The following is a 6,609-nucleotide window of genomic DNA, read 5'->3' as shown; positions in this document are numbered from 1 at the left end:
CCCTGGGTTGGGAAGTTCCCCTGGAGAAGTGATAGGCTACACACTCCAGTATTCTGGCCTAGAGAATACCATGGACTATACAGTCCATGGGGTCTCAAAGAGTCAGACACGACTAAGTGACTTTCACTTGCTTCACTAGGGGCTACTACCTTTGCAATGTCAATGGAATATAAACCTACTGTGTTCTTAGCACATAAAGCCTGTATAGTTTAAAATCCAGTTGAGACAAGTAGTGTTCTCATGAGAAAGTTAAATACAAAGCAACTTAGTTTACTTTAAACATCAAGGTGAGAGGTTGACCAATGCTTTGGGAATTCAAAGGTGTGGCCGTAACCCTTGGTAACAGCCAGAGAGGGCTTCCGAAGAAGGTGTGACTCAGGCTGGACTAAAAAATCCCTGAGCACTATTTAGCAAAAGGAATAACTAGAAAAGGGCATGTGGGGGACAGAGTAGGAGTTAAATTCTTAGGTCAGGTAGGGGATGAGGGAGATTAAAAGGGGGGATAGGGAGGGGAGGGCCTGAGCTCTGAGGAGCCTGAGCTGAAGGCACTGGGAATTGTGGGTCTTCTTCTGAAGGTTTCTAAGCTTGTGCCTTTGTGGCAGGTGGAATGAGGTTGAAAGTGTTCTGTCAGGGAGATGCATCTCCATACAGGTTAACTATAGAATAAGCTGCATCAGGAGCCACTTTAAAAATTATTTTGAAAATGCCTCCTTGAAGTCAGGCACTGTACTGCTCCTGCTAAGTCGCTTCAGTCGTGTCCAACTCTGTGTGACCCCATAGACGGCAGCCCACCAGGCTCCCCCGTCCCTGGGATTCTCCAGGCAAGAACACTGGAGTGGGTTGCCATTTCCTTCTCCAATGTGTTAAAGTGAAAAGTGAAAGTGAAGTCACTCAGTCGTGTCCGACTCTTAGCGACGTCATGGACTGCAGCCTACCAGGCTCCTCCGTCCATGGGATTTTCCAGGCAAGAGTACTGGAGTGGGGTGCCATTGCCTTCTCCCAGGCACTGTACTAGGTGCTGGTAAACCCACAAAGAATAGGACATGGCCTCTGCCCTCAAGGAACAGCTGCCTAGTGGAAATGCCATCATCTTGGAAGTGTTCTAGAAGAGGCTGGATAAGATAGTGGGACTCTGCCAGAGATGGGGCACCCTTTAACCCTGAGGTCCCCTATGAATGAGGGTTTGGCCTAGGCAAGCAAGAGAAATGCAAATGAACACTTGTATATAAAAGAATTTTAAAAAGTGGGAATAAGCATTTCCTGGACTTAGTGACTGCTTGGAAGAAAGAAGTGAAAAAGGAGCACTCAAAAATTTAAAGTTTTAATTGTAGGAAACTGGGAGAATGAGCTAGGTGAATGGAAGATAGGGGAATGGAGTTGAATTAAAGACATGATGAGTCTAAGGTAATAGGAGAACATCTAAAAAGAATGAACCAGTAGGCTGGAGGAGATACTTAGGGTCATTGTCCAGGCAGCGGCTGGTGGAGCCATGAGAACACATATGAGGTTTCTGAGGAGAGAAAAGCAGATTAGGCCTCTTGGGAGCCCTAGAGTTAGAAAATCAGTAGAGGAGGAAAAGGACATGAGGGCTGACACACGTCAAGAAATATCACCATAGCTGTACCCAAGGCCTATCAAACTGTAAGGGAAGCACCAAAAGACTGTTCATGGCAGATAGAATAATGTCAACCTCAAAGGGCTGATAATATTCTTCAGACATCCTAACTGCTCTCATATGGCGCTACTGAACATTCACTCCGCAAATGTATTGTTTCCTGTGTGCAAGACACTGTTCTAGGCACTGGAGGTACAGCAGTGAACAAAATGGACAAAACTCTCGCCATGGAATTCTCCAGGCAAGAATACTGGAATGGGTAGCCATTCCCTTCTCCGGGGGATCTTCCCTGACCCAGGGATCAAACCCAGGTCTCCTGCATTGCAGGAAGATTCTTTACCATCTAAGTCACCAGGGGAGCCCCAAACTCTCTCATGGTGCCTATATTCTGGAATGTGGCCTATAAACAGTATACAAAAGCAAAATATATAGAATGAGAGGTGGTGATAGATGCCTCAGAATAAAATAAGGCAGGAAAGGAGACTTCCCTAGTGGCTCAGTGGTTAAGAATCCATCTTGCAGTACAGGGGATGCGGGTTTGATCCCTGGTCACAGAGCTAAGATCCTACATGCCGAGGAGCAACTAAAGCCCGGCACTGCAACTACTGAACCTCAGTTGCTCCAGAGCCTGCACACCACAACTAGAGAGTCTGTGGGCCACAACGGAAGATCCCTCATGGCGCAACTAAGACCCAATGCAGCCAAATAAATTATTTTTCAAAAAATAAGGCAGGAAAGGAAAAAGGAAACATTCGGACCATCAGGAGTGGTTTACAGTCTTCAAGAGGGTAGCCAGAGAAGGCTTATGAAGAGAATGACACATGAGTGTGAGTGAACATCTGAGTTTGGTGAAGGAAAAGGCAACAGTGAGAGCAAAGGTCCTGAGCTTCTGGAGCCTGCTTGGAGTGTTTGAGCAGCATCAGGAAGTCAGTGTGTCTGGGTAAAGTAATTGAGGAGAGTAGAGGATATGAGGTCAGAGCAGGGATGGGGGTGAAGATGAGAGGGACACCATGGAGGGCTTTAGGCCATTCTAAAGTCTTTAGCTGCTACTATGATTGAAGTAATGTGGAAGAGACTGGCTGTTTACCAAACTGTTTCCTCTTATCCTGTGACACAGCTCGACTACATTTCCCATTATCCCCCTTCTCGGGATATGGCAATGGGACAGAGCTTGGGCCAAATGATGTCCACTCCTTCCAGTACTGGCCATGCAAACCTGCCATGGGCCATTCTCCAAGCTCTTGCTCTTTCTATGGCAACCCTGGGAGCTATGTAGCACAGATGGCAAGTCACAAGATGGAAGGAGCCCAGGGTCCCATTAAAGAGCTACTCCCTGAACAGGACACCCTTCTTGAACTTTTTCTGTGTTTGAGAAATGAAGTTCTGTTGATTATTTTATGCCATTGATATATTGGGGCTTATTCCTTACAGAAGTAGCATTACCTTAATACAGATGGGAAGCCATTTGAAGGTTTTAAGCAGAAAAGTGACATGCCTAAGATCTTAAAAGGGTCACATTAGGGACTTCGGTGGTGGCCCAGTGGCTCAGACTCCATGTTCCCAATGCAGGGGGCCCAGGTTCCATCCCTGATCAGGGAACTAGATCCCACATGTTGCAACTGAAGATTAAAGATCCTGTGTGCTGCAACAAAGACCTGGTTCAGCCAAATAAATATGTTTTTAAAAAATAAAATAATGTTCTGTAGAAAAAGTAGTAGTAGTCATTCAGTCGTGTTCAAATCTTTGTGATTCCCATGGACTGTAGCCTGCCAGGCTTCTCTGTCCATGAGGTTCTCCAGGCAAGAATAGTGGAATGGTTAGCCATTCCCTTCTCCAGGGGATTGCCCTGATCCAGGGATCGAACCAGGGTCTCTTGCATTTCAGGAGGATTCTTTACCATCTGAGTCATGGAAAAGTATGTTACCATCAATAGAAAAAAAAATCAAGCCAACCTTTAAAAAAAGGGGGTCACATGAAATTGAAGAGGGTAATATTAGAAACAAGCCACTCATTTAGGTGACTTTTACAACAATACAGATGATGATGGCTTGGTCCAGGGTGATAACAGTAGAAATTCTGAGAAGTGTCAGATTGTGTGTATATTTTGAAAGCACTTTAAAGGTGTTTCCTGATGGTTTGGAAATGAGATGGAGAGAAAGAGGAGTCAAGGATGACTCCAGGTTTGAGTAAGCAGAAATATGGAGCTGCCATTTACAAGGATAGAAAAGACCTTGTGGGGAGCAAGTCAGTATTGAGAGGTTTTTTTTTTTTTTTTTGGACATGTTGAGATGCCTATTAGAAATTCAAATAGAGTTGTCAAGTAGGCAGTTGGCGATCACAGTGTTCTGAACTAGAGAGATACATTTGGGAGTAACTGGTTTATGTGTGGTATGAACCATGAGGTTTGATTAGAAGAGACCCAAGACTAAGTCCTGCAAATTTCTAGTGTTTGGAGATGGTGGTGATGGTGGTGGTGGAGGGGTGTTGATAAGAATGAATTAGCAAAGGAAACTGAGAAGAAAAGCCAGTGAAAGAGGAGAGCATAGTGTTCTAGAAGCCAAGTGAAGGAAGTGTTTCCAGGAGAAATCAAGTATGTTACATGCTAACAAAGTTATGACCAACCTAGATAGCATATTGAAAAGCAGAGACATTACTTTGCCAACAAAGGTCCGTCTAGTCAAGGCTAGGTTTTTCCAGTGGTCATGTATAGATGTGAGAGTTGGACTGTGAAGAAAGCTGAGCGCCAAAGAATTGATGCTTTTGAACTGTGGTGTTGGAGAAGACTCTTGAGAGTCCCTTGGACTGCAAGGAGATCCAACCAGTCCATTCTGAAGGAGATGAGCCCTGGGATTTCTTTGGAAGGAATGATGCTAAAGCTGATACTTCAGTACTTTGGCCACCTCATGTGAAGAGTTGACTCATTGGAAAAGACTCTGATGCTGGGAGGGATTGGGGACAGGAGGAGAAGGGGATGACAGAGGATGAGATGGCAGGATGACATCATTGACTCGATGGACGTGAGTCTGAGTGAACTCTGGGAGTTGGTGATGGACAGGGAGGCCTGGCATGCTGCGATTCATGGGGTCGCAAAGAGTCGGACACGACTGAGCGACTGAACTGAACTGAACTGAACAGAGGGGTGAGGACTCATTGACCATTGGCTTTAGCAATGTGAAGATCAGGTTTGGTGTTGTAGTGGAAGGGTTCAAGAGAAAATGGGAAGCAAAACATTGGAAACCCTTTTAGGGAGTTTACTAAAGGGGAACAGAGTGGGCAGAGAGCCCAAGAGAGGTTTTGTTTTATTTTTTTCATGTTTTTAAATGGAAGAAATAGCAGTTATATTAAGGAAAAATACCAGCATGTTTGTTACTGATGGGAAGCCTCTAAGAGAGAGAATCAAATTGATGATGAAGGGAGAAGGGAGAGTTGCTGGAGCAATGTCCTTGAGTAGGTGAGGTGGGAGGGGACCCAGTACAAAAGGGGAAGAGTTGGACTTTGCTTAGAGCTAGGCAGTTCTTTTAGATTAACAAGGAGAGAATCTAGATCTACTGGTCTGGTTCTAGGTGAGTGGTAGGGGTGGTCAGTGAGAACTTGGAGTTTTCTTTCAATTGCTACTATGTTCCCAGTGAAATAGGAAGCTGGGTCATCAGGAGGCACTGGGGGAAGCCTCCCACCCAAAGGAGAAGATGTGAAATAGCCATTCAGCAGAAAGAGCCGATGAGGGAAACATAGTATGAGCTCCAGGCAATATTAAGGACCCTCTTGAGAACTGAGATAATGTTGAGGTGAAACTGGGTAGTATGGCATGTGATTTTTTCTCTAGGCAAGTTTAGTGGCGTGGGGAACTCCCTAGTGGTCCAATGGCTAAGACTGCGTGATCCTAATGCAGGGGCCCTGGGTTCAACCCCTTGTTAGGGAACTAGATCCTGCAACTAAGAGTCTGAACGAAGAAAAATAAAGATCCTGCATGCCTCAACTAATATCGAAGATCCCAGGTCCTGCAACTAAGACCTAGCGCAGCCAAAAAATAGTTTAGCGTCATGGTGGGGAGTTCGACCCGGTCAGTTAATAAAGCGGAAGAGGTGCAAAGGCGCTGAGGGTACTTGCAAGAGAGTGATGGCATTCAGGATGGATCGTGGAATCTAGGCTGGAGGAGAAGGGAATGAGGATGTGAGGACAGGAAGGGATGATGAAAACCCAGAAGGAGCAAGAAATTGCAGGATTGGTGGGGTCGGAGGAGTATCGGACTCAGGGAAAGATAGGAGATAGTATATAGTAGGAGAGTAGAAATGATGGGGTGGGTGCAGTTATTAATGGCAAACTCTAGGGTAAATCGCGGAGGGAGGGTCAGTGGCTGAGGAGGGTGAAGGACAAGGACAGTGACTAGGGTATGGGAAGGATCATCTATGTGGATACTGAAATCATCAAGAATTAGGACATAACTCATCCTTGGCAAGACCAATGATGATCGAGGAACTTACTTTTTAGGCCTCCAACCATTTCAGTCTGAAAACTGCTTCATTGAAGAAAAATACCCTCCCCTAGGACAGCCTAAATCAAAGCAAGATGTCCAGAAAAGCTTTCCAATTGGAAGGTTGGGTACCTTTTCTGAAATATGTATAGTCTGGCTTTTATTGAATATGCAATATCGTGCATTTTAAATAGAGACCAGTCCATGGTCTCTCTAGCAGACCCTCCTTAGTGACTCTCTTCATCTATAATTTGTGAACCCTTGATTTTACCTATGCTTTGAGCCTGGAACCTCTGATTTACCTGTAGCTTGAGCCTGTGTCTCCTCTCTTTGGCATATATAAGTACTAACAAGATACTCTATTTCAAGGGAGTATGATATGCAAAAGAAATTGAGCCAGTGTTTGTAGGGCTGAGACAATAGAAAGCCTTATTTCTGAAACTCAGCAAGAGAAACTCCCCCTACCACATGCACCTTGTCTTACCACCTCCCGCAGGAAACTTGTGTAGCCTCAGACCCAAAC

Source organism: Bos taurus, chromosome 4 (genome assembly GCF_002263795.3).
Source record: "Bos taurus isolate L1 Dominette 01449 registration number 42190680 breed Hereford chromosome 4, ARS-UCD2.0, whole genome shotgun sequence".
NCBI lineage: Eukaryota > Metazoa > Chordata > Mammalia > Artiodactyla > Bovidae > Bos > Bos taurus.
The sequence above is the reverse complement of the archived record's forward strand: the minus strand, read 5'-3'. Positions refer to the sequence as shown.